The 27,963-nt window shown below is 43.8% G+C and overlaps 1 long non-coding RNA gene and 1 pseudogene across 1 annotated transcript; both read right to left on the bottom strand.

The window, feature by feature from the left end:
* Window positions 1–423: 423 nt before the first annotated feature.
* LOC134730290 (uncharacterized) lies at window positions 424–23,479 on the bottom strand. The gene is made up of 4 exons (XR_010112024.1): window positions 18,256–23,479; window positions 9,620–9,746; window positions 8,943–9,032; window positions 424–8,720 (listed from the first exon to the last, which is right to left on the bottom strand). It is a non-coding gene; the product is annotated as an uncharacterized LOC134730290 (long non-coding RNA).
* Window positions 15,071–15,180, bottom strand: LOC129397716 (small nucleolar RNA SNORA70; annotated as a pseudogene).
* Window positions 23,480–27,963: the final 4,484 nt, after the last annotated feature.

The raw sequence follows: 27,963 nt of genomic DNA, 5'->3' as shown, positions 1-27,963 counted from the left end.
TAGTTTCTGAAGAAAATTGCCCGTATTTGTGTGTGTGTGTGTGTTTCTTTTGATGTGGATTATTTTTTCATCTCTGATGCCTTTTAAGATTTTTCTCTTTATCACTGATTTTCAGAAATTAGACAATAGTTTACCTTGCCGTTTTGTCTTTATTTGTGATTCTAATAACATTTTGGCAATCATTTCTTCGAATTTTTGGTTTTATTCTTCTCTACCACATACTCACACACATACATCCACTCAGTCTTCTTCTGGGACTCCATCTCTTCTTGTATTATGCTGCTTGATATTGTCCAACACAGTGTGGTAGTATTTTCAAATGTGTCTATGTTTTCTGTTTTGGATAGCTTATATTGTTATGTTATCAAAATCACTGGTATTTTTTTCTACAATGGTTAAAGTGCTGTTAAATTTATTCATACATTTTTAATCTAGTCTACTTATTTTTTCTGTTTTAGGAGTCTGCTTGTTTGTTTTTATTTCTTCCATTTTTATTTTCTCATAATATACATATTTTCCCATCTTATTTGAAAAAATAAAGCATATTTTTAACACCTGAATTAACATGTTTCAACACTAATTATTATGTTCATCGAAACAAGATATTGTGAATTCTATATTGTTTTGTGATGGATTTTGTTGAATTCCTTTTGTATATTTGTATTTTGTTCTCAAACATAGTTAAATTATTTGGAATCAGTTTGATGCTTTTAGAGATTGCTATAAAATTTTCTTAGAGAAGATATAGAGTTGCTTTAGGTTTAGGAATGAGTGAGTTCCATCACAAAAGCAGGATTCTTCCAAAGATTCTCCCCAATAGCTCATATATTACCCTGTCTTCTACTTTGGTTTGTGGCAACAATAATATTTGCAGAGCTTTCTGAGCTTTGAGAATTGTTCTTCAGACCCTTTGTGTTGGCATTTTACCCCAGGCTTCAGTTATTTTCTCTCATGTATTCACAGTTTAGTATTCAATGAAGGACTCAATAATTTCCTAGGAAGGTCTGCAGGCACACGGTCATCTGTATTCATTAGCATGGGCTGCTATAACAAAATGCCATAGACTGAGCAGCTTATAAACCACAGAGATGTATTTCTCAGTCTAACCTCACATGGTGGAAGAGGGAGGGGTCTCCCTGTGGCACCTTTCATAAGGGCTCCACTCCCATGATCCAGTCATCTATCAAATGGCCCATTTTTTAATATTATCACCTTGGTGGTGAGAATTTTAATATACAAATTTGGGGAGGTCAATTAGACTACAGCATAATTCTTGGCAGATAAAAGAAGCCATAAGAAAGCTGGTGTGATCAGACCAGAATGAGCCAGAGGAAAGTTTTAAGATACAATAAAATATTAGGCTAGACTATCACAGTACTTTGTCATTACAAATTATATCTTTCAGGTGAAATCTACCCAGTCCTTGCTTGTACATCTTGCTAAAGTTTTAATTTTTCCATTGATTTCATTATATTTTTCATGTCTTTCCTATCAATTTAATTTTCAATTATCTTCACTTCTTATACATACTGCTATATATTATTTAATCATTCTGCCTTAAATTCTTCTGTGTACAGTTATAATACTTCAGCCTAGTTTACTAGGAACTCATTATAGTTGTTCCTCTGTATTTGTGGGGTACTGGTTCTAGGAACCCTCAGACACAAAAATCTACAGATGCTCAAGACCCTTCTATAAAATGATGTATAATAGTATTTTATACACCTACATCCACACTGTCACATACTTTAAATCATCTCTAGATTTCTTATGATACCAAGTACGATGTAAATGTGATGTAGATAGTTATACTGTGTTCTTTAGGGGATAATGACAAGGCAAAATTCCATATGTGTTCATATTGTCATAAATGTTTTTCCAAATATTTTTGATCCATGGATGGTTGAATCCACACATGCAGAACCTATGGATATGGAGGTTCCACTGTACTTTTTTCTGTCCTCCTAACTACATATTGGTTTCCATTTTTGTCTTTATTAAATCTTAAATTGTAGTCGTATTACAAATTTGATCTTTTCTATTGTTTCATTTTTTTCTATTTCTTGAACAGTACTCTGTTTCTGTTTCAATGCATTAGTATCCACTTATTTATGTTTACCAAAATATTATACAGTCAAATAATTCAGGAAGACTTTGAAAATTTAAAGTCAGCAGATTTGTATTAGCTTTAATTATATCATCTGTAATAAATCAGGTTATCCTGTCATTAGGATTAAATATTAAAATCTGTTTAAGACATCTTAAAGAATATTTGAGATATTATATATACTTAATATGGATATTTGTTTTCTTCCCTTCATTTTCTGATTTATTTTAGCCTTTTCATTTGTGTGGTTTTATGTATCTTACAGTTACATAAACTCCTTAGTATCTGGAAACTTGTCTTATTTTAATGTACCATTCATCTCCTTAGCACAATTTCTTACACATATATGTTCTACAAATGTTTATTAAATGAATTAGTGTCAACTACATGCATGCTTTATTCATTAAACTGTCAAAGGATTGATCTGCTTTACGGCTTTGTCAAACTATAGAACTTTAATTCTTTTGCCATATTTTAAAAATAATACATGTTTAGGTAATAAAATCAATATTCATACTCATAAAATAACAGATTGTAAAAGCATTGCAGGCTAACCACATACATTTTGGAAAAGAAACTGAAATTAATTCTTAAATTCTTTCAAATTCTTCATCTTATTTACTCTTTTTATAAAGTAAATGTTTATCTTGTATTTTAGTTTTAAGCTCTTAGAATCTTCAACAATATAGTTTTTTGTACATAAAATATTTAAATCAACTTAATCTATGTACATGTTTCAAGTAAAATTACATAAAATGCAACAATGCATTTATTTTTCTATTCATATTTTTCTAATAAATCTTGTAAATTTAAATAATTATTTTAGTTAAGGCTATGAAATTCTACCTAGGCAGGTTAGGGGTTAATTTCCCAATTTATATGCAAACTGAACAATTTTCTCTGGGCTCTTTATCATTTCATCTTTCCACTTAACTTTCTCTATTATAACCAAATAATATTTATTGTATTTTGCCCCATTTAAACTAATGAATAAAAAATTCCCTCAGTGTAAACTCTATGTTGATGTTTCAAATAGAATATTTTATTCCCTGTGTGTTTTGAGTAGTAGCACCTTTAATGTTTTATCTATTTATATTTGTACAAGGCATATTAAACATCTGAAATGAACACAGTACTAATTAGCATAAAGTCAATGTTAGCCTTAGACTTTACAGGTAAGTCTACAGAATACAGAAAGAAAAAATATAATGTCATATGTACTTCTTAAACAGTTGTATCAGTGGAAAAACTGATGATGCATTCATGTTTTCCTCAATATTTAGTGAGGAGAGCAAAAATGAGTAATAGGAAGGCAAGAAAAAATATTAACTGTGTCACTGTAACAGGCACTAGACGATGAGGTCATAGAATGTATTTATCTTTATTTATTCAGAAATTAGCTCCATACCTAGCACATAAACACTCCCATCTCAGGTCTCAGTTCACTTGTGCTTCTGTAACAAAATAGCTGAGAATGATAAAAACAGAAACTTGTTTCTCACAGTCCAGGAGGCTGAAAAGTTCAAGACCATGGTTCTGGCAGGTTTGGCACCAAGTGAGGTCCCAGTTTCTGCTTCTAAAATGGTAACTTGAATGCTGTGGCCTTACATTAGCTAGTTCCCTTCAGCCCTTTTGTAATGCACTAATCCCATCTATGAGTACAGAGTCCTCATGGCCTAATTACTCCTAAAAGCCTGACTTCTTAATACTATTGCATTGAGGATTAAGTTTCAAAATGGCTTTTAGAGGGGAGACAAACATTCAAGCTAAAGTATAATAATCCATAATTTTAGAATGAATGAACAAAAAGTCACTTGCATTTAAATGTGAAAAGGTAGATACTTTCGGTGTCAGTTATTTTCTGTACAATTGTCATTATTCCTCATAAAAATTCAGGGCAATCAGTTGGCTTTCAATTAAATTTACACATTAGTTATAAACATTTTAAATGTTAACTCTGTTTCTACCCATTTTAAATGTTAACTCTGTTTCTACCCTTCATGATATTTAATATGTATATTAATTTTACAAGAATTACTTAAATAGTTTTCTTCCAACTTTCTAATTCTCTTTCCCTTGTTGAAATGAGCAAACACACAAAATATCAAGTGACAGACAATGCATTGCTAATGTCTTACTTTGGTAAGATACTTTCATTAGTATTTCGAATAGAACTGAGATTTTTATTTTTATATATTTTTTAACCAAACCTCACTCATATTATAGATGATCTAAAGTATTAATGTAATACAAAACCATTGTATTTCTTGGCACAAGGAAAAAATGTGGGTCATGTCAAACACCTGCAATGACAGTAAAATCATGTCACAAATAGATAAGCTAATTATGTTGAAAAATGATTATGCACACACTATGTAAAGCATTGTCCTTTTCCTCTGTTGGAGGGCATTTATTCATAGACATCATGTGTACTTTCTTCCCAAAGGGTAAGGTTGACCTAGAACCCTATGGACGACCCTTTATAGTTAAGCTTGCCAACTACTTGTCAGAAATGATTAGTGAGAAATGTTGGAAAGAAAATCTCCCCTGTTGATAACAGGGGGCAAATAGAAGATGCCCTGAAGTTGTCATAAGTAATCACATTTTTTTCAATAAGAATATTTTTTATTTGATAATATCTAATATCACAGATCAACCTTTATTTATACATATTCTAGACATGTATTGAACTTGACAGGTTTCAGTAATAGAAAATTCTGTGGCAACTCACAAAAGAGTATGTGTGCATTGTAATCATTTTTATTATAAATAACTGTGTCTTTTCTTGATAAAATGAAGATATAATAAATCATGATTTCCCCTCAATCATATCTTTTAGAAACTGAGTTTATGTGTCTTTGGATTTATAATAATCCTAAACTCACATTTTATGTTAAAATACTCATTAAAATGCGATAATTTATTACAACTTTATTTTGGATTATATTCTGAATGTCTTACAACATAAGAGCTAAAGAATGCTATACATTTTTTGAAACAGATTTATATAAGCCTCACAGTCTGTATTATGAAATCAATATTAATGTTGGAGTAACATTTTGATCTACTAGATTCATAAAATTAGTGAGAATTCTTCAGTATTATTTTGAATCCTCTCTTTATATCTCTTAATAATACAGATAACACCGATTTGAGCTACAGGAAAATGTAATATGCATTGTGTTTGAACAAAGTGTGTTATAATTTTGGATATACATCAACCTATACTGCATCCCTATGTTGTGTAAGACTGAATATCCTAGATCATATTGGATTATTACAGTCAATAATATTTTACATTAAACATCAAAAAATAATATGGCATTCATTTATAACCCAGAAAAATGAGTAACTCCCTGGAGAAATTTAGTTTTCATTGCTCCTTATGCTAATAACTTTAAAGTTCAAATGCTAACTTTCTATCTCCATTTTATTTAGAATGTATAATAAATCTTTCATGAAAAAAGATGGATTTCTATTTTTTTTCTTTTTTTTTTTGAGATGGAGTCTCTCTCTGTTGCCCAGGCTGGAGTCCTGTGGCGCGATCTTGGCTCACCACAAGCTCCACCTCGTGGGTTCACACCATTCTCCTGCCTCAGCCTCCCGAGTAGCTGGGACTACAGGCACCCGACACCACGCCTGGCTAATTTTTTTTGTATTTTTAGTAGAGGCGGGGTTTCACCGTGTTAGCCAGGATAGTCTCAATTTCCTGACCTCGTGATCTGCCCGCCTTGGCCTCCCAAAGTGCTGGGATTACAGGCATGAGCCACCACGCCTGGCCTCTATTTTTGAAAGTTACCTTTTGTCGTTTTTTTATCTGCAGTAGTGTGGATTAGAAACCTGGCTCAGTCCTACCACTAAAATAATTCTTAAAAGTTGGATGAAACATTAAAAAAATCTTGCTTTAGTGTCACAACGATCAGGCAAGAAGACAACAATTTTACGAAAATTAAGATTTTACCTTGAGAGCATTCTCTGGTCCTGATAAGGATGAGCCCATGTTTCTTGGGATTGTAAAAAGCAGGGGACCAGAGACAAAGCTCAAAGTCCAGCCAAACTGGAAGTGTAGTAAGAGAACACTCTTACACTATTGGTGGGAGTGTAAATTAGTTCAACCATTGTGGAAGACAGTATGGTGATTCCTCAAGGATCTAGAACTAGAAATACCATTTGAGCCAGCAATCTTATTACTGGGTATATACTCAAAGGATTATAAATTATTCTACTATAAAGACACAGGCACACGTATGTTTATTGCAGCACTATTTACAATAGCAAAGACTTGGAACCAACCCAAATGTCCATCAATGATAGACCGGATAAAGAAAATGCGGCATATATACACCATGGAGTACTATGCAGCCATAAAAAGGATGGGTTTGTGTCCTTTGCAGGGACGTGGTTGAAGCTGGAAGCCATCATTCTCAGCAGACTAACACAGGAACAGAAAACCAAACACCACATGTTTTCATAAGTGGGAGCTGAACAATGAGAACACATGGTCACAGGGAGGGGATCATCAGGGAGGGGCTGTAGGGGGTGGGGGCCTAGGGGAAGGATAACATTAGGAGAAATACCTAATGTAGGTGACGAGTTGAAGGGTGAAGCAAACCACCATGGCACATGTATACCTATGTAACAAAACTGCAGGTTTTGCACATGGACACAGGGAGAGGAACATTACACACCAGGGCCTGTTGGGGGTGGAGGGCAAGGGGAGGGAGAGCATTAAGACAAATACCTGCATGTGGGGCTTAAAACCTAGATGACGGGTTGATAGGTGCAGCAAACAACCATGGCACATGTATACCTATGTAACAAATCTGTATGTTCTGCACATGTATTCCAGGACGTAAAGTGAAATATAAAAAAAAAAAGAATGCCCTTTTCTGGGGTTCTCACTAATATGACCTGGGTAACTTGAAAATCCTCAAGACAGAAATTTAAAGTGATCTCATTCTGTTTATAACCCTGGGCCCTTGGTACAAACAAATTTATATAATCCTTTTGGGAACCCTATTTCAATTCTATCCTAAAATTATTTGCATAAATATACTTCCATTAGTTAGGAATTGACAGTAAAACAAAACAAAACACACAGAGAAAGACGGTGCATGAAAAGAATATAGGAGGAAAACAGGGAGATAAAAGAATCACATGAAGAAAGACTCCACATACTGGAATTATAAGAATGTATAACAAGTTTGAATTAAGTAAGAATTAAAATGAATGATTTAAAAGTTTAATTCAAACAATAGTAAACACACAACTGACACATTCATAATATATTAGAGATAGCTAAAGTGAGAATAACCACATAATGTAAAACATAGTTAAATTCACTGTGACTATTAAGAGATGTATAAAAATGAACAATAAAGAGAAAGGATTAAGTGATATGAAAGACAGAATGAAAATGACTATCATATATTAAACTGGAATCTAAGATATTCATTAGTGAAATTCACTGACATACCTAATGAAAGACATCAAATTCTCAGATTCAGGAGAAATAAGACATTACACTCAAGATACATAAGATGAATTCATTCCTCGGCACACCTAAGTTTTCATCATAACCTGTACCTTCAATCATCTTCATTCTTCCTGACCTGATCTATTTTTCTCATCGTATTTACCACCTTCAAACATATGGTACATATCCTATTTACTTTGGGTATCTTATATTACAATATAATCTCAAAACAGATTTTGTTGATTTTATTTACGAGATGTAACCAAAGGGCCTAGATTATCTTTATAGCATAGTATATGTTCAAAATTTATTACCAAATAAAGTACATTTATGAAAGGTGAAGGAGAATATAAAACAGAGGGAAGATCTTCAGAACTACCACAACAAAATGACACATAACTTAAATGTCAAAATACCAACACTGATTTCTTATCAACAGCAATAAAAAGTAGGAAAAAATTTGGAAAATATCCTCAATGAGTTTAGACACACTTCTATACATTAGAGGTTTATAAAACACAAAAACTCCTTTTATAAATGAGTCAAAATAATGACATTTTAGACAAAGAATAACAGAAAATTTATCATCCAAAAGCACCTTCTAAAGAAATCTCAAAAGACAAATTTCAAACAAAGGAAAATGATCACAGATAAAAGATTTGGGATAAATAAATAATGAGAAAAATAGAATATATACGGGAGGTATAAAAAAGAAAATAAAATTTACTTCAATACAAAATTGAAATGTGTAAAGATGTTTTGGTGGGGGTCTCCATTGCTCTTCAGCTTTGATTATTTATTTAAAAAACTCTCAGAGCTCAGAGAAGCAATTATACTCATGTTTATCATTTATTAAAACAAAAAGATGCAGATTCATATCAACAAAGGAAAAAGATTCTCAGGGCAAATTCCAGGAGACTCCAGGCACAAATTTACAAGTGTCCATCACAGTAGAATCACATGCAGATATACTTCAATCTCCCAGTAATGCTGCATACAACCACATGTGAATTCTTGGCAATTAAAGCAGCTTATTTATTTTTTGATGTCCCAGGTTTTTATTGGTGGTTAATCACATAGGCATGCAATGCCCACGTGGCAAAACTCAGCAAATTCAGCTTCCTTTCCATGATCCCTCTAGAACAAAAGCAGGCATTCGGCATAAATCATATCTTAGAATAAACGTATCTGGTTAAATTGATACCACATGGTTCAAATAAATACAGCATGACTCAGGGCCTCAGGCATATAAAGTCAGTCATTCACCATAAACCCAAGGCCTCAGATATAAAAAACACTCTTCATGGTAAGACTGTTTCCAGAACTCAGAGGCTAGCTAGTCCTAAAAACAAACCTTACCTTTGAATGTGCGGGGTTGAAGAAACCCTGGCCTGCTGAGTTAACACATTCTTCCCTAATCCATATTTATTGTCCCTGGTCTAATCTCTCCTGTAGCAAAACAAGCATATTTTTCTGAGCATCTACATTGAATACAGCATTTATATGACAGTAACAACAGTAATATTAACATGAATATGCCTAGCATTTTATGGACACAGTGTAGAGTAAAGATTGATTTTTAAAAATTACTAATGCATCCTACAAGGCCATTACATACACTTTAATATTTTGTACAAACCAAATTACTCATTCCTCCTCTCAATCTGCTTTTATTTTTACCTTTTGATAAATCTGTGCAGAACTATTTAGCATTGAAATTAGATAATGGTTAGCTAAATTCTGTTTTCTCAGGCCATTTATTATTCACCCAGATTACATTCTGAAGAGGCTTTAACTCAATATCTTAATATATTTGATTATCAATATAAGCATTATATAACTTATCTACATAAGATAGTTGAATCTTACCAACAATACCAGTGTAATGTCATATTGCAGTATGGTCATGTTACAATTCAGTTTTATTACAGAAAAAGTTATTAAGAACGATAGAGCTATTTGCTACAGCTACTCAACATAATTGGTTCTTGTCTTTATACTGTATAGTATTATAAATAAGTGTTATTGCTACTCACCATGATTTGATTATTTCTGGGTTTCTAATGGGTTGTGGACTTAGCCAGTCACCCTGTCTCAGTTCACAGGCCCTAATTGACAATGGTCTCTACTATATGCGGTCATACACCAGGATACACTCCCTTCCTATAGACAAGACACAAGAATAAGAATAGTTTATATCTCTGCTACCTATACTACAGGATGTCTTATCCTTATCTATTCTTGGGGCAATGGCAATAACAATGAATTAATATAAATTATGAGTGACCTCAGAGATGGGGTCCCTAAGATTATATAAATGTGTCCTTCTGCATCTAAGAAGAACCATTGCCCTATGGTTATTTAGGCCTCAATCTGTGTTAAAGTGATAAAGTGATGCTATTGAGTCATAATACAAGCTCATTACCGGTGCCGGGTCCTAGCATTATCCATCATTAATTGTTGAGTCTACCTTACCCAGTTCACTGAAACTTCATCATTTTTTCCAGGTTGAATCCCATCCCTTCCTCTCTCATAGATGAGAATTCCCTCTAATCTATTTATTTTAGTTAATAAGTCTTCTTTCCTTAAAAGCCATTCATGATTAAAAATGAATTCAGCTTTTCTCACAATGCCTAGATCAGCATCTATCTCCCTGAAGGTTTTTTTCTGTTTGTAGGCCAATGCTTAACCCAAGATGGTTGTTGTCATTGTGTACTAGATTTAACTGGAATGAGGAACCATGTTTTACACTCCAGACTGTTTGGTTCTCAGTATGAGGATAAAAATAAGAAAAAACAAAATAACAAACAAACAACAACAAAAAACAAGAGTTCTCTACAATTTTCAAGAAACAGAAGAGGAAGAAATGCTTCTCAATTCATTTTATGAAGCAAGCATGACACTTAAACAGAATAAGACAAAGATGATAAAAAAAAGAAAAGGAAAAAAACACACAAAACTTTAGACCAACGTAACCTAGATGCAAATCTACAAATATACCCTAGATGCAAAATCCTCAATAACTTGAATACGACACTATGTAAAAAAGTGACACACATGATCAAGCCATGTTTATTCCAGAAATGCAAGACAGTTTCAATATTTAAAAAAATCTAATAATATAGTTCATCATATTAATATTCTAAAATAGGAAAACGCATGATCATTTCAATAAATGCAGAGGAAAAAGACAATATTCAACAGTTACTTGTGATAAAAATTCAGCAAACCAGAAATAGCAGAAAATTCCTTCATCTTGATAAAGAGCATACAAAAAATCCATCATATTTAGCTGTGAAACACTGAATGTTTTCCTCATGTATGCTCAGGAATAAAGCAAAGATGTTTGCTTTTATCACTCTTTTTCAACATAATACTTAGAGTTCTATCCAGTTTGTAAGGAAAAAAAGGGAGAATAAAATAAATGCAGATTGGAAAGAAATAAGTAAAACTGTTCCTATTTGTAAATATGATTATACATGTAGAAATTTATACAGCATTTAGGAGAGAGAACGAATGTAGAAAAGCGAGAGGAAGGGGGAGGCAAAAACAAAGGGGAAGGAGAAAGTAAAAGAACAGTGGAAGGAGAAGCAGTGTCTCACAAAATTAAGAAGGATTTAGCAAGATCAGGACAAAAGGAAAAAACAGGTTTCCCGATATTTTTAACTGCATTTCAATAGCTTTCCAAACATAAATATTTCTCAGGTAGTTGAATGCTTTGGTCAATTTCGAGAGTGATGGAAGGCTGTTTTAATGAATTTATAGTGGCCTTTTGTGTAGAGGATTTGCTGGTCTTTTCAAGTGACCATAGTCCACATTGATGGGTTGATTGAATATGGAAACCATCTTGAACTCCCAAGATAAATGCCAATTAGTAATGATATATTTTACAAACACACATGCATGCACACACATACACACACAGACATGAGAGGATTTAATTGGATAATCGTTTGCTGAAGTTTTTGAAATCTAAATTCATCATCTAAATACATATTTGTCTACAGGACATTTTCTTGTAATGTCTTTTTTATGGTTTTGGTATGGGGATAATGGTAGACTCATAAAACATGTTGAAAAGTGTTTCCTCTTTTTTATTTCTTAAAGTTTTGTGTAAAGTATAAATTATATCTCCTTAAATATTAGTAAAATTTGTCAGTTAGTTTATCTAGGTGGGTATTAATAAATTTAAAACATATATATAGGAATGTTCATGTTATTGCTTTCTTTTTGAGTTTGCCTTAGTAGTTAGTCTCTTTTGAGGGATTTGTACATTTAATCTAAATTAACTAATTTACATTTATAAATTTCATCATGGTATTCATTTAGTTATCCTTAAACTGTTGTAGGACAATGGAAATGTTACTTCTATCATTCTTTTTTTTTTGTTGTTTATTTGTTTTGAGACAGAGTCCCGTTCTGTAGCCCGGGCTTGAGTGCAGTGGCCTGATCTCCACTCAATGCAAATTCCACCTCTCAGCTTCAAGCAATTCTTGTGCCTCAGCCTCTCGAGTAGCTGGGAATACAGGCATGCACCATCACGCTCAGCTAATTTTTGTATTTTTAGTAGAGACAGGGTTTCACTATGTTGGCCAGGCTGGTCTGGAACTCCTGACCTCAAACGATCCGCCTGCCTTGGCCTCCCAAAGTGCTGGGATTACAGGCATGAGCCACCACCCCCAGCCACTTCTATCATTCTTAAAATTTGTAAATTATTTATTTCCTATTATTTTCTCTTTAGTCTGGCCAGAGATTTAACAATTTTATTGACCCCTTCAAAGATCTAAGTTTAGTTTAATTTACTTAGCTATATAATTTTTCTCCATTTAATGTTGTTTATTTCTTCATTAACCTTTATTATTTTCTTCCTTCTGATTGCTTCAGAATTAATTTGTTCTCATTTTTATAATAACAAGTTGGAAGCTTTCATCATAATTTCAAGGTAATTTTTCTTTTCTAATGCAAGCTCTTAATGGGATAGATTTTTCCCTAAACACAGAAATTTCCACATTTTGATATGTTATACTTTTTAAAATTTCTCTTACTTTTGGCTAGGTTCATGTTTAAATATACATATGTGCAAGTATATTTTCCCTTGATTTATATGGATTTAGAGGTTAAAAAAAGGCAAAAAAATTATTTTGGAAATTTCTAGGAGACTTAGTTCACCATAATTGTTACATAATTGTGCACATGTTGCAAGTAATGTATTAAGAAAAGTATTTATATCTGTATACGTTTGGTACTTAAAGATGAAATTAATGCGCAGTTGTCTAACTATAATAATTTCCTTATAATCACACTAGTTTTCCTTTGGTTCCACAAGATGATGAACCTCACTGTAGTGTGACCAAGCAAAATGAGGTACAAAAACAGTCCAATTAATGTGAAAATATCTCAAATTCATATGAATTTTTAAAATATTTTATATGTAAATTAAATTAGAAATTAAATATATAATATATTTTACTTCAGAAATATTTGCTTGCCTTTTGGGACTCAAAGTTCAAAACCTTCTATTGTCATCTTTAAATAACTAATTTTTAAGTTAATTTCTACTTGGTTCTATGAAAATACTACCACACAATGTGGACATAAAGAAAACATTTACAGAAAAATTGTCCATATGGACACATTTTAAACAGATGATCTAATTAGCATAGTAGCCACCAAACTGGTAAATAAACAGTTTTGTTGATTTGCTGCTTAATCAGCATCTACTCAGAATTCTGTAATATTGTTTAGTAAAACAGTTTATTTCAATCCATGAATGTATTTTATAAATTTATGCCCGGTAAACTTCCAGGTAAACCATCGAAATATTAACTGTTTTCTACAAGTGATGGTCTTTTTTTTTTTTTTAAGATGCTTTCTATAGTGAATTGATGAGAGTTAATGAAGACTAAAATGCTTATTCTGTAATAAAAGCCAATGCTGGCATGCTGATATATAATCTCTATAGATCAAAAAATATTCAGGCCTTATTCTCAGATTTTTAATAGTGGCACTAAGTGGTCTTAAAAATTTATTATTTAGACACTTTATCCTATATTTTAAAAACATTTTCTTAGTATACTGTGGATGTTATACAAGTCATATAATGGATAGATAATTTCTTACGTAAATTTACAATATAATTTTTTTAAATAAAACTTTTGTGAAATTATTTTCAAATGTTATAAATGTTAATCAGTTTTGTTATATTGGTTCCAATATTTCTCATATATGGAAAATGTCATTTTCTCTGGGAATTAATATTTGGAGCTGCTGTTTAAGAAAAACCATGTTTGATGTTGGAAAATGCTATGTCCGGTATAACTATAGATGTTTGGAAAGCAGCTCAGTTATGCTAAAGATAAAGAAAGGAGAGAAAAATGACAGAAGGGGAGGTTTGAACAAAACAAAATAATACCTGAAAATGTTGAATGGATATGTAATATTTGTGAATGTTTATGTTCTCTATTTCACCATTATTTAAACATTTATATTCTCAAAGGGAGACAATAATTATATTTTGAAATCATTTTATTTTTTTACAGAGTGCTGCATTTTTTCTTTTCAATTTCAATTTGGTGAGCAAGCAAAATCGGTCAGAATATTATACATAATTAGGTTTCCTTTTCGAGATTTGTTGAAACTCTTTATCCTTTATGTATGTATTTCAAGTAGTATAATAAAAAAGAAATATAAAATGATTAGATATACATAAAAGTATTGTAGATTATGTTTTTGATATTTTCTTTCTTTTAATATATTTTGCAGATATAGCCATTCCAGATTATGATTTCACAAACTAAGATGATTCTCAGTAGGGAAGTGTTACTGCATGTCGTTTTCATCAAAGGGAGCTTAGTTTATTTGCCTGTCTGAATATTGACATTATATTACTAATTTACACATTGGGGAAAGGGTCAAGAGAACTCCAAATTTTTGTTGACTTGATATTAACCTGAAAGGGGAATGTTAATAACTGACAAAATATTTCCACAGTAGTTAGACATCAAGATAAAGTTGTGTTTTTTAATCTACTGCATATTGTTGAATTATTTAAATAGATAGATTGATTGATTGATTTATTAGATGTACAGGAAATAGAATTCATTGGTGGGCTGAGTAAAGAGGGGGCAGCTCTTTTCTAATGCAGGGCTAGCTGCTTGTCCAGGGGCCCATGATTCCAGGGCTATATCTAGCCCCACAGCCATCCAGGATGAGTTGTTTCTCAGCCAACAAGTCTTAAAATGTATATGCATTAAACTTAGTAAAATCGCACTTGTTTGAGATGTGGCTTTTTGGGCATTCACTGAACTTGAACTTGGCCCTAAATAAGGCCTCAGTCACATGCTCCAGGTTTTGCAGCTTGGTATGGATGAACATGGCCAATGTGAACTCTGACCTCTGGGTCCTGAGGCTTTCCAAAGGCATACTACATCCGGTCTTAAACCTAGACTAGGGAAAGCACTAGATCCAAGACATAAATGTCCAATGGCTGTTGTACACAAGGAACAGGCTGCTGTACACTACCTAGGATGCTGCTGTTTGCAGCCCTTGCACACCAGGCCCCATGAGAAAAAGAGCTGCATGGCTTAATTGATTGTAGAAATTATTTTATATACTAAGTTTTTGGGGATTAGTATCTTTTATTCAAGATAGCTAAATGTAATTTATATTAGACCATATACAGTAAGTTGTAAATTATAGAAGTTGTGCATATCAAAATCATATTCAGTGGGCAATATGGCCTTTAATATAATAAAGTTTATTGATAAAAATTAAAATAAAATAATGTGGTTTTGTAGTGCTCTTGTATGTTAACTAAAACAAATTAATAAAATCTATGAAACCCATAATCATTTAAACTATCTACTTACACTTTGGGAGGCCAAGGTGGGCAGATCACCTGAGGTCAGGAGTTCAAGACCAGCCTGGCCAACCTAATGACATCCCATCTTTACTAAAAACACAAAAATTAAACAGGCGTGGTGGTGCATGCCTGTAATTTCAGCTACTCAGGAAGCTGAAGCAGGGAGAACTGCTTGAACTCGGGAAGGGGAGGTTACGGTGAGCCAAGACTGGGCCACTGAACTCCAACCTGGGCGACAGAGGGAGACTCCATCTCAAAAAAAAAAAAAAAAAAAACCACAACAAAAAAACTATCTACTTAAATACCATTTTATTAAAATAAATATTTTTCTGTGATCTTAGGTTTGTTTTGTCTCAACACTATAAATAGTGTATTGGTTGTCTCAAAGTGTTAAATAGAAGCATATTTTAGGGCATTGCTGAAATATCTACCAACTTTTCTTACTCTAAGTTATGCAATGGTGTATTGATTATTGCATTGGAACTTGTTAAGCAGTTTGTATGTCTGAAAAACCAAGGTTCAGAGGTATGTAGGTTAAATCCGGCAATCAAATATCACAGAGATATTTCAGAATATTATTTTTGTATACCAGAAAATACTTTTCAAAAAAAAAAAAGTAAGGTCATTAGGAAGGCATTGTAAAGTTAATCTTTTCCAGCAAAGCTATTACATTTATTTTTCTGGAGTTCTTTAGTTATAAAAAGCAGAATGTAGTTATAGGATCTAGTCAGCATTAACTTGATTAAAAAAATGAAAAACACTTTCATCTTTAAATAGATTAACAATTAAGCATGTTGTTTATGTTGTCCCACTGATATACTAGAATATGCTACATTCTTTGGGGCATCTTTTAGACCATAGGGCTAAAATTTTGAGAATCACAGAGAGACAATTAGGAGCTCAGCACAAAGCAAAATGTTATGAATCAGGAAAATAAATAGAACAGAGATCAAAATTAGATAGATGCAGAATTGGAATGATACTGAAAACAAGAGAGGGAACTGCAGAAAATACTATGGCAGATCATTCATTCCTTTGAATGGTGAAAGTAGTTAATACAATGGCTGACAATTGAAATGAAAAACCAGACCCAGATGAAAAAACGCAAACCAGTAAACTTGCCTAGTACCATTATTTTACTCAATTGTAGGAAATACATGGAAAAAAAGTTGTTCATTATGAATCCTTTTTTCTAACGTAGGAAGAAGGCACCACTACATCTTTCTCATTTTTTTACTCAAATGTTTGTGTTTTCTCATAGAACTTACAATTTTAATTTATTTTTCAATATATGGTGCCCGTACAGTCTAGTTAGATTCATAGTTGCAATGTTTCATGTGGTATATTTGCTCCCTATGGAATAGAACATAACATTAATCTCTAGATGTGTCACTAGAGAGATTTGTATATATCCACATAAATCTACAGTTGCAACAAGAAAAATTATCCAGTGAAAATTTTGTGACATGAATGTCTTTCAACTTTTTAAAAAGTAAAGAGAAAATGATGAAAAAATATGAGTTGGAAATCAGAATGAACAAATCATGAAAACATAGTGTACCCCTTCAAAAAGTTTGAAAATTAGGAGAAATTGGTAGAACAGCTGTATTATCATTTACAAAAATGTTTCTCTACCTATAGAACAAACAATTACTTTGTCCTCTAATTTCCAAATAACTTACAGAACATTTCTTTCCTACTGTCATTGGAAAGGCAGGCTGGCAGGCTGAGTTCATAGCCCAATTGGTTCCTCACATCAAATGATTCCCTTTATTATTTCCTTATTTTCTCTTTAATTCTGGCACTCCTTCATGATTGAACTTACAGATGTTCTTTTGTCTACTAATCTTCGAGTAAGCCTGTGCTCTCTATAACTTTCAGTCTCAATTTCCTTCTACCATCAGCCTTTTGTCTAAACATTCTTATTCTGGTTTGTTTCCCTGAACTCTTGACATCAATCTCTGTTCCTTCAATATTATGCTTCTTCTACTAGAAGCACTCTTTCCCAGATTTCACCCATTTTCCATTTTACTCTTCTCAATCTCTGTGTCTGAGTTAATTGCTTCCTTAGGTTTCTATGTAGGATTGTCTCTCCATCTGTAATTTTTCTATATCTCTCATGTTAATATACCTATATCGTTTACTGAAAAATTTCTCCCTTAAAAAAAATCAATGTGTTGGTTTACTTTCTTAAAATGCCCTCTTAAACTGCAAGGTCAAAGAAGGTAAGTATGATATTCGGATATTAATATCTACCACTTAATACAGAAAATATTCCAGCACTTGTATAGGTAGTATAAGACATAATTTTAGAACTCTAAAATAAAAACTCACAAATTGAATTTAAATATCCATTTCCTACTGCTATCTCCTTTTCCTTTTAACACACTAATATCATTTGGATCTGTGTCCCCACCCAAATCTCATGTCAAACTATAAGTCCCACTGTTGGAGGTGGGTCGTGTTTGGAGGCAATTAGATCATCGAGTGGTTTCTCTTAAATGGATTGGCACCATCTCCTTGGTGCTGTTCTTGTGATAGTGAGTGAGTTAGTGTCAGTCTGGTTGTTAAAAGTGTATAGCACCTCCTCAACTCTCACTCTTCTTCCTGCTTCCAGCCATGTGAAGTGCTAGCTCTCCCTTCACCTTCTGCCATGATTGTAAGCTTACTGAGGCCCACACCCAGGCAGCCCCAGAACCAGCCGGGTTCTGCTCTCCGCGACTACCAAGCCACCGGTGAGAGAGCAGCCCACGGACACACAGGCAGATCTGTCCTCGACATCACCAGGGCGCCACTTTTGGGGAGACTCACCCGCAGAGCGTCCGCTCACGCCTGAGGCTGGGATCCCGCGCTGTCTCTCCTGCGATCTGTCTGAGGTTTCTTCCTCCTGAGGTGTCTTCCTGCTGGTTGACCCTCCGCGAATCCCGGCCTCCGGAGACCGTCCTGGTAACTGCCCTGGCCAGGACTGGTCTCAGCCCCGACTCTGAACAAGCTCACACAAGGCTCCTGCTTAGCCAAGTCTCAGGGACCCATACCCAAGCAACGGTGGCGGTCACTGTGACCCAAGCGGCGGCTCGAGCCTCGCGCATGCGCACTGGCAAGGCCGACTCACCCGCCACACACCCTTACTCCGAAGAGTCAGGCTGCGGACCCTTTAAAACATGGCGGCGGGTGGGAAGAGGACTACCAGAGGGGCCTGCGGGAGACCCAGGGTCGGACCCACAGGAGTCCTGTCGTCAGGACCTCCTTGATCGGTCTTCTGCTTCGGTTCCCGGTGAAGGAGGAGCTTCGGGGTGCTGGCTGGGCTGCGCGGACTCCTCTTGGGCTTCGATGATGGATCCCACCGGGTGATCGGGAATGGGGTCACAATGCAGTGAGGCGGAAAGGGTCTCGCCGGGGCACGGAAAGATCCCCAGGGCCGCAAGGCGTGCTGTCGTCTGCAACGGCACTGACCCATGAGCCCACTGCCTCCCTCCTTCCTGGGTGGAGCAGGGGCCTGCCTTCATCTCCAAGGCCCGGGGGCTCCGGCATCCCGACGCGGCTTCCGGCCACACGGGCAAAGACAGACAGAGGCGAGTGCGAGCTGGAGCCCGTGTGACCACACGTGGCACTGACATCCCCCAAGAGCACATGCAGTGAGCGTGTGTCTTTGAGGCCGTAGGGGGCGACGACGAGACGGACAGTGATGTCCAGGCGTGCGCCCGGGGGCCACTGGAGACCTGCCCCCACAAAGCGGAGGAAAAGCCAAGCGCACCTGCAGACCTGCGAGACAGGGCCTGCGCGCGAGTCCAGGCCACATTCAGGGAGGCCCGCCAGAGGAGCCGAGAGCTTTGGACCGAGTACACCCCACCCCCACGCCGCCACCGCCTAGGTACCCCTGACGCAACCTCCCCTGCACCCAGCCAAAACCCAGTCCCGTTGGCTCCCTGACATCCGTGGCAGCCAAAAGATTCAGTGCCAGAGGGCGCTTTCCCCAGGAGCGGAGCAACCGGTTGGCCCTCAAGGATCAGACAGGAAGTGCAGGTGGGATGCAACACCGCCTTTCCTGGAAGGCCAATGTGGGGAACGCTGGGCTTGCCTCCCCCTCTTCCTGGACCGAGCGCGCAGCCATCACTTGGGCCATGGAGACCAAGAGAGCTTCCCTGTCCCACACAGGTATGGAAGCCCAGAGCTCCAGGATCACCACACCTGCCCAATCATCCAGAAAGAGGTGTGGAGAGGGAGACGATCATGACACGGAAGCCCACGGGGTTTCTCCCTGATGGACTGGGAAGTCTTCTTTGTTGAAGACATTGAGCCAGACTAAGAAGCCGCCAGGCTTCTCAGAGACGGGGCAGACACAGCAAGAGGGAGGACAGAGCAGAGGCCAGAGCCCAGGCAGGATACGGGGCCATGCCACCACCACGGGCATCCGGGGAGGAGTGTCAAACGGGTGACTCGGCCAGGAAGGCCAGCCTTTGAGTGACAGAGATGCTTGCCCCATCCCCTTGCCGGCTTCCTTCTCCGTCCCTGCGTCGAGCTGTGGCCACATTTCTCCATGAGGGAGAGGGCGAGAGGCGTGAGAACCATCTTCTTGAAGGTCTGCGGGCACCCTCCTGCGGGTGGACAGTGAGCGCCTGGGAGGCCGTTGTCCTCGGTTGGAGAGCGGTCGTCTGCATCTAGCCTAGCAAAGAGGCTGCTCCGGATGGGGAGGGGACGAAAACCCCTGCGGTTCCGACGCAGATGCCCGCGTTGCCCAGGCCTTCACAGACCCCCAAACCGGAACCGCCGGGAAACCGACTGCCAACCGGCCACACGACCCAGGCAGAGACGCGGGGAGAGGCTGACCAGAAGAAAGGCCGACCTGCAAGAAACCCACCCTCCGGCGCACAGGGCACATGTGTCCCGAGGCACACGCACACACAGACGGACAGAGATAGAAAGAGAGGGCGACCGGAAGAGCGAGGAGGGAGGGAGGGAGAGAGAGAGAGGGAGACGTAAGAGAGAGACAGAAGTGGGCACACAGACACGCACGCGCGCACGCACGCACACAGACACACACACACAGACACACACACACACACACACACACACACACACACACACACACACACACACACACACACCCAGGACGCACACAGACATACAGCAGGTAACACCCACCCCCAGGCAGCCCCTGAAGCTGCCGGGTTCTGCTCTCCGCGACTACGAAGCCACCGGTGAGACAGCAGCCCACGGACACCCAGGCAGACCTGTCCTCGACATCACAAGGGCGCCACTGTTGGGGAGACTCACCCGCACACCGTCCGCGCACGCCTGAGGCTGGGATCCCGCGCTGCCTCCCCGGCGATCTGTCTGAGATTTCTTCCTCCTGGGGTTTCTTCCTGCTGGTGGACCCTCCGCGAATCCCGGCCTCCGGAGACCGTCCTGGTAACTGCCCTGGCCAGGACTGGTCTCAGCCCCGACTCTGAGGCACGATCACACAGGGCTCCTACTTCGCCAAGTCTCAGGGACCCATCCCCAGGCAACGGTGGCGGTCACTGTGACCCAAGCGGCGGCTCGGGCCTCGCGCATGCGCACTGGCGAGGCCGACTCACCCGCCCCACTCCCCCCCCCGCCCCCCTTACTCGGCAGAGTCAGGCTGCGGACCCTTTAAAACATGGCGGCGACGCGGCGGCTGCGGGGACTGGGGCGGCGGTGCTGGAGGTTGCGGCGGCGGCTGCGGCGCAGCCCGAGGCGGCGGGTGGGAAGAGGACTACCAGAGGGGCCTGCGGGAGACCCAGGGTCGGACCCACAGGAGTCCTGTCGTCAGGACCTCCTTGATCGGTCTTCTGCTTCGGTTCCCGGTGAAGGAGGAGCTTCGGGGTGCTGGCTGGGCTGCGCGGACTCCTCTTGGGCTTCGATGATGGATCCCACCGGGTGATCGGGAATGGGGTCACAATGCAGTGAGGCGGAAAGGGTCTCGCCGGGGCACGGAAAGATCCCCAGGGCCGCAAGGCGTGCTGTCGTCTGCAACGGCACTGACCCATGAGCCCACTGCCTCCCTCCTTCCTGGGTGGAGCAGGGGCCTGCCTTCATCTCCAAGGCCCGGGGGCTCCGGCATCCCGACGCGGCTTCCGGCCACACGGGCAAAGACAGACAGAGGCGAGTGCGAGCTGGAGCCCGTGTGACCACACGTGGCACTGACGTCCCCCAAGAGCACATGCAGTGAGCGTGTGTCTTTGAGGCCGTAGGGGGCGACGACGAGACGGACAGTGATGTCCAGGCGTGCGCCCGGGGGCCACTGGAGACCTGCCCCCACAAAGCGGAGGAAAAGCCAAGCGCACCTGCAGACCTGCGAGACAGGGCCTGCGCGCGAGTCCAGGCCACATTCAGGGAGGCCCGCCAGAGGAGCCGAGAGCTTTGGACCGAGTACACCCCACCCCCACGCCGCCACCGCCTAGGTACCCCTGACGCAACCTCCCCTGCACCCAGCCAAAACCCAGTCCCGTTGGCTCCCTGACATCCGTGGCAGCCAAAAGATTCAGTGCCAGAGGGCGCTTTCCCCAGGAGCGGAGCAACCGGTTGGCCCTCAAGGATCAGACAGGAAGTGCAGGTGGGATGCAACACCGCCTTTCCTGGAAGGCCAATGTGGGGAACGCTGGGCTTGCCTCCCCCTCTTCCTGGACCGAGCGCGCAGCCATCACTTGGGCCATGGAGACCAAGAGAGCTTCCCTGTCCCACACAGGTATGGAAGCCCAGAGCTCCAGGATCACCACACCTGCCCAATCATCCAGAAAGAGGTGTGGAGAGGGAGACGATCATGACACGGAAGCCCACGGGGTTTCTCCCTGATGGACTGGGAAGTCTTCTTTGTTGAAGACATTGAGCCAGACTAAGAAACCGCCAGGCTTCTCAGAGACGGGGCAGACACAGCAAGAGGGAGGACAGAGCAGAGGCCAGAGCCCAGGCAGGATACGGGGCCATGCCACCACCACGGGCATCCGGGGAGGAGTGTCAAACGGGTGACTCGGCCAGGAAGGCCAGCCTTTGAGTGACAGAGATGCTTGCCCCATCCCCTTGCCGGCTTCCTTCTCCGTCCCTGCGTCGAGCTGTGGCCACATTTCTCGATGAGGGAGAGGGCGAGAGGCGTGAGAACCATCTTCTTGAAGGTCTGCGGGCACCCTCCTGCGGGTGGACAGTGAGCGCCTGGGAGGCCGTTGTCCTCGGTTGGAGAGCGGTCGTCTGCATCTAGCCTAGCAAAGAGGCTGCTCCGGATGGGGAGGGGACGAAAACCCCTGCGGTTCCGACGCAGATGCCCGCGTTGCCCAGGCCTTCACAGACCCCCAAACCGGAACCGCCGGGAAACCGACTGCCAACCGGCCACACGACCCAGGCAGAGACGCGGGGAGAGGCTGACCAGAAGAAAGGCCGACCTGCAAGAAACCCACCCTCCGGCGCACAGGGCACATGTGTCCCGAGGCACACGCACACACAGACGGACAGAGATAGAAAGAGAGGGCGACCGGAAGAGCGAGGAGGGAGGGAGGGAGAGAGAGAGAGGGAGACGTAAGAGAGAGACAGAAGTGGGCACACAGACACGCACGCGCGCACGCACGCACACAGACACACACACACAGACACACACACACAGACACACACACACACACACACACACACACACACACCCAGGACGCACACAGACATACAGCAGGTAACACCCACCCCCAGGCAGCCCCTGAAGCTGCCGGGTTCTGCTCTCCGCGACTACGAAGCCACCGGTGAGACAGCAGCCCACGGACACCCAGGCAGACCTGTCCTCGACATCACAAGGGCGCCACTGTTGGGGAGACTCACCCGCACACCGTCCGCGCACGCCTGAGGCTGGGATCCCGCGCTGCCTCCCCGGCGATCTGTCTGAGATTTCTTCCTCCTGGGGTTTCTTCCTGCTGGTGGACCCTCCGCGAATCCCGGCCTCCGGAGACCGTCCTGGTAACTGCCCTGGCCAGGACTGGTCTCAGCCCCGACTCTGAGGCACGATCACACAGGGCTCCTACTTCGCCAAGTCTCAGGGACCCATCCCCAGGCAACGGTGGCGGTCACTGTGACCCAAGCGGCGGCTCGGGCCTCGCGCATGCGCACTGGCGAGGCCGACTCACCCGCCCCACTCCCCCCCCCGCCCCCCTTACTCGGCAGAGTCAGGCTGCGGACCCTTTAAAACATGGCGGCGACGCGGCGGCTGCGGGGACTGGGGCGGCGGTGCTGGAGGTTGCGGCGGCGGCTGCGGCGCAGCCCGAGGCGGCGGGTGGGAAGAGGACTACCAGAGGGGCCTGCGGGAGACCCAGGGTCGGACCCACAGGAGTCCTGTCGTCAGGACCTCCTTGATCGGTCTTCTGCTTCGGTTCCCGGTGAAGGAGGAGCTTCGGGGTGCTGGCTGGGCTGCGCGGACTCCTCTTGGGCTTCGATGATGGATCCCACCGGGTGATCGGGAATGGGGTCACAATGCAGTGAGGCGGAAAGGGTCTCGCCGGGGCACGGAAAGATCCCCAGGGCCGCAAGGCGTGCTGTCGTCTGCAACGGCACTGACCCATGAGCCCACTGCCTCCCTCCTTCCTGGGTGGAGCAGGGGCCTGCCTTCATCTCCAAGGCCCGGGGGCTCCGGCATCCCGACGCGGCTTCCGGCCACACGGGCAAAGACAGACAGAGGCGAGTGCGAGCTGGAGCCCGTGTGACCACACGTGGCACTGACGTCCCCCAAGAGCACATGCAGTGAGCGTGTGTCTTTGAGGCCGTAGGGGGCGACGACGAGACGGACAGTGATGTCCAGGCGTGCGCCCGGGGGCCACTGGAGACCTGCCCCCACAAAGCGGAGGAAAAGCCAAGCGCACCTGCAGACCTGCGAGACAGGGCCTGCGCGCGAGTCCAGGCCACATTCAGGGAGGCCCGCCAGAGGAGCCGAGAGCTTTGGACCGAGTACACCCCACCCCCACGCCGCCACCGCCTAGGTACCCCTGACGCAACCTCCCCTGCACCCAGCCAAAACCCAGTCCCGTTGGCTCCCTGACATCCGTGGCAGCCAAAAGATTCAGTGCCAGAGGGCGCTTTCCCCAGGAGCGGAGCAACCGGTTGGCCCTCAAGGATCAGACAGGAAGTGCAGGTGGGATGCAACACCGCCTTTCCTGGAAGGCCAATGTGGGGAACGCTGGGCTTGCCTCCCCCTCTTCCTGGACCGAGCGCGCAGCCATCACTTGGGCCATGGAGACCAAGAGAGCTTCCCTGTCCCACACAGGTATGGAAGCCCAGAGCTCCAGGATCACCACACCTGCCCAATCATCCAGAAAGAGGTGTGGAGAGGGAGACGATCATGACACGGAAGCCCACGGGGTTTCTCCCTGATGGACTGGGAAGTCTTCTTTGTTGAAGACATTGAGCCAGACTAAGAAACCGCCAGGCTTCTCAGAGACGGGGCAGACACAGCAAGAGGGAGGACAGAGCAGAGGCCAGAGCCCAGGCAGGATACGGGGCCATGCCACCACCACGGGCATCCGGGGAGGAGTGTCAAACAGGTGACTCGGCCAGGAAGGCCAGCCTTTGAGTGACAGAGATGCTTGCCCCATCCCCTTGCCGGCTTCCTTCTCCGTCCCTGCGTCGAGCTGTGGCCACATTTCTCGATGAGGGAGAGGGCGAGAGGCGTGAGAACCATCTTCTTGAAGGTCTGCGGGCACCCTCCTGCGGGTGGACAGTGAGCGCCTGGGAGGCCGTTGTCCTCGGTTGGAGAGCGGTCGTCTGCATCTAGCCTAGCAAAGAGGCTGCTCCGGATGGGGAGGGGACGAAAACCCCTGCGGTTCCGACGCAGATGCCCGCGTTGCCCAGGCCTTCACAGACCCCCAAACCGGAACCGCCGGGAAACCGACTGCCAACCGGCCACACGACCCAGGCAGAGACGCGGGGAGAGGCTGACCAGAAGAAAGGCCGACCTGCAAGAAACCCACCCTCCGGCGCACAGGGCACATGTGTCCCGAGGCACACGCACACACAGACGGACAGAGATAGAAAGAGAGGGCGACCGGAAGAGCGAGGAGGGAGGGAGGGAGAGAGAGAGAGGGAGACGTAAGAGAGAGACAGAAGTGGGCACACAGACACGCACGCGCGCACGCACGCACACAGACACACACACACAGACACACACACACAGACACACACACACACACACACACACACACACACACACCCAGGACGCACACAGACATACAGCAGGTAACACCCACCCCCAGGCAGCCCCTGAAGCTGCCGGGTTCTGCTCTCCGCGACTACGAAGCCACCGGTGAGACAGCAGCCCACGGACACCCAGGCAGACCTGTCCTCGACATCACAAGGGCGCCACTGTTGGGGAGACTCACCCGCACACCGTCCGCGCACGCCTGAGGCTGGGATCCCGCGCTGCCTCCCCGGCGATCTGTCTGAGATTTCTTCCTCCTGGGGTTTCTTCCTGCTGGTGGACCCTCCGCGAATCCCGGCCTCCGGAGACCGTCCTGGTAACTGCCCTGGCCAGGACTGGTCTCAGCCCCGACTCTGAGGCACGATCACACAGGGCTCCTACTTCGCCAAGTCTCAGGGACCCATCCCCAGGCAACGGTGGCGGTCACTGTGACCCAAGCGGCGGCTCGGGCCTCGCGCATGCGCACTGGCGAGGCCGACTCACCCGCCCCACTCCCCCCCCCCGCCCCCCTTACTCGGCAGAGTCAGGCTGCGGACCCTTTAAAACATGGCGGCGACGCGGCGGCTGCGGGGACTGGGGCGGCGGTGCTGGAGGTTGCGGCGGCGGCTGCGGCGCAGCCCGAGGCGGCGGGTGGGAAGAGGACTACCAGAGGGGCCTGCGGGAGACCCAGGGTCGGACCCACAGGAGTCCTGTCGTCAGGACCTCCTTGATCGGTCTTCTGCTTCGGTTCCCGGTGAAGGAGGAGCTTCGGGGTGCTGGCTGGGCTGCGCGGACTCCTCTTGGGCTTCGATGATGGATCCCACCGGGTGATCGGGAATGGGGTCACAATGCAGTGAGGCGGAAAGGGTCTCGCCGGGGCACGGAAAGATCCCCAGGGCCGCAAGGCGTGCTGTCGTCTGCAACGGCACTGACCCATGAGCCCACTGCCTCCCTCCTTCCTGGGTGGAGCAGGGGCCTGCCTTCATCTCCAAGGCCCGGGGGCTCCGGCATCCCGACGCGGCTTCCGGCCACACGGGCAAAGACAGACAGAGGCGAGTGCGAGCTGGAGCCCGTGTGACCACACGTGGCACTGACGTCCCCCAAGAGCACATGCAGTGAGCGTGTGTCTTTGAGGCCGTAGGGGGCGACGACGAGACGGACAGTGATGTCCAGGCGTGCGCCCGGGGGCCACTGGAGACCTGCCCCCACAAAGCGGAGGAAAAGCCAAGCGCACCTGCAGACCTGCGAGACAGGGCCTGCGCGCGAGTCCAGGCCACATTCAGGGAGGCCCGCCAGAGGAGCCGAGAGCTTTGGACCGAGTACACCCCACCCCCACGCCGCCACCGCCTAGGTACCCCTGACGCAACCTCCCCTGCACCCAGCCAAAACCCAGTCCCGTTGGCTCCCTGACATCCGTGGCAGCCAAAAGATTCAGTGCCAGAGGGCGCTTTCCCCAGGAGCGGAGCAACCGGTTGGCCCTCAAGGATCAGACAGGAAGTGCAGGTGGGATGCAACACCGCCTTTCCTGGAAGGCCAATGTGGGGAACGCTGGGCTTGCCTCCCCCTCTTCCTGGACCGAGCGCGCAGCCATCACTTGGGCCATGGAGACCAAGAGAGCTTCCCTGTCCCACACAGGTATGGAAGCCCAGAGCTCCAGGATCACCACACCTGCCCAATCATCCAGAAAGAGGTGTGGAGAGGGAGACGATCATGACACGGAAGCCCACGGGGTTTCTCCCTGATGGACTGGGAAGTCTTCTTTGTTGAAGACATTGAGCCAGACTAAGAAACCGCCAGGCTTCTCAGAGACGGGGCAGACACAGCAAGAGGGAGGACAGAGCAGAGGCCAGAGCCCAGGCAGGATACGGGGCCATGCCACCACCACGGGCATCCGGGGAGGAGTGTCAAACGGGTGACTCGGCCAGGAAGGCCAGCCTTTGAGTGACAGAGATGCTTGCCCCATCCCCTTGCCGGCTTCCTTCTCCGTCCCTGCGTCGAGCTGTGGCCACATTTCTCGATGAGGGAGAGGGCGAGAGGCGTGAGAACCATCTTCTTGAAGGTCTGCGGGCACCCTCCTGCGGGTGGACAGTGAGCGCCTGGGAGGCCGTTGTCCTCGGTTGGAGAGCGGTCGTCTGCATCTAGCCTAGCAAAGAGGCTGCTCCGGATGGGGAGGGGACGAAAACCCCTGCGGTTCCGACGCAGATGCCCGCGTTGCCCAGGCCTTCACAGACCCCCAAACCGGAACCGCCGGGAAACCGACTGCCAACCGGCCACACGACCCAGGCAGAGACGCGGGGAGAGGCTGACCAGAAGAAAGGCCGACCTGCAAGAAACCCACCCTCCGGCGCACAGGGCACATGTGT

Source organism: Pan paniscus, chromosome 3, assembly GCF_029289425.2.
Source record: "Pan paniscus chromosome 3, NHGRI_mPanPan1-v2.0_pri, whole genome shotgun sequence".
In the NCBI taxonomy this organism is placed as follows: domain Eukaryota; kingdom Metazoa; phylum Chordata; class Mammalia; order Primates; family Hominidae; genus Pan; species Pan paniscus.
The sequence above is the reverse complement of the archived record's forward strand: the minus strand, read 5'-3'. Positions and strand labels throughout refer to the sequence as shown.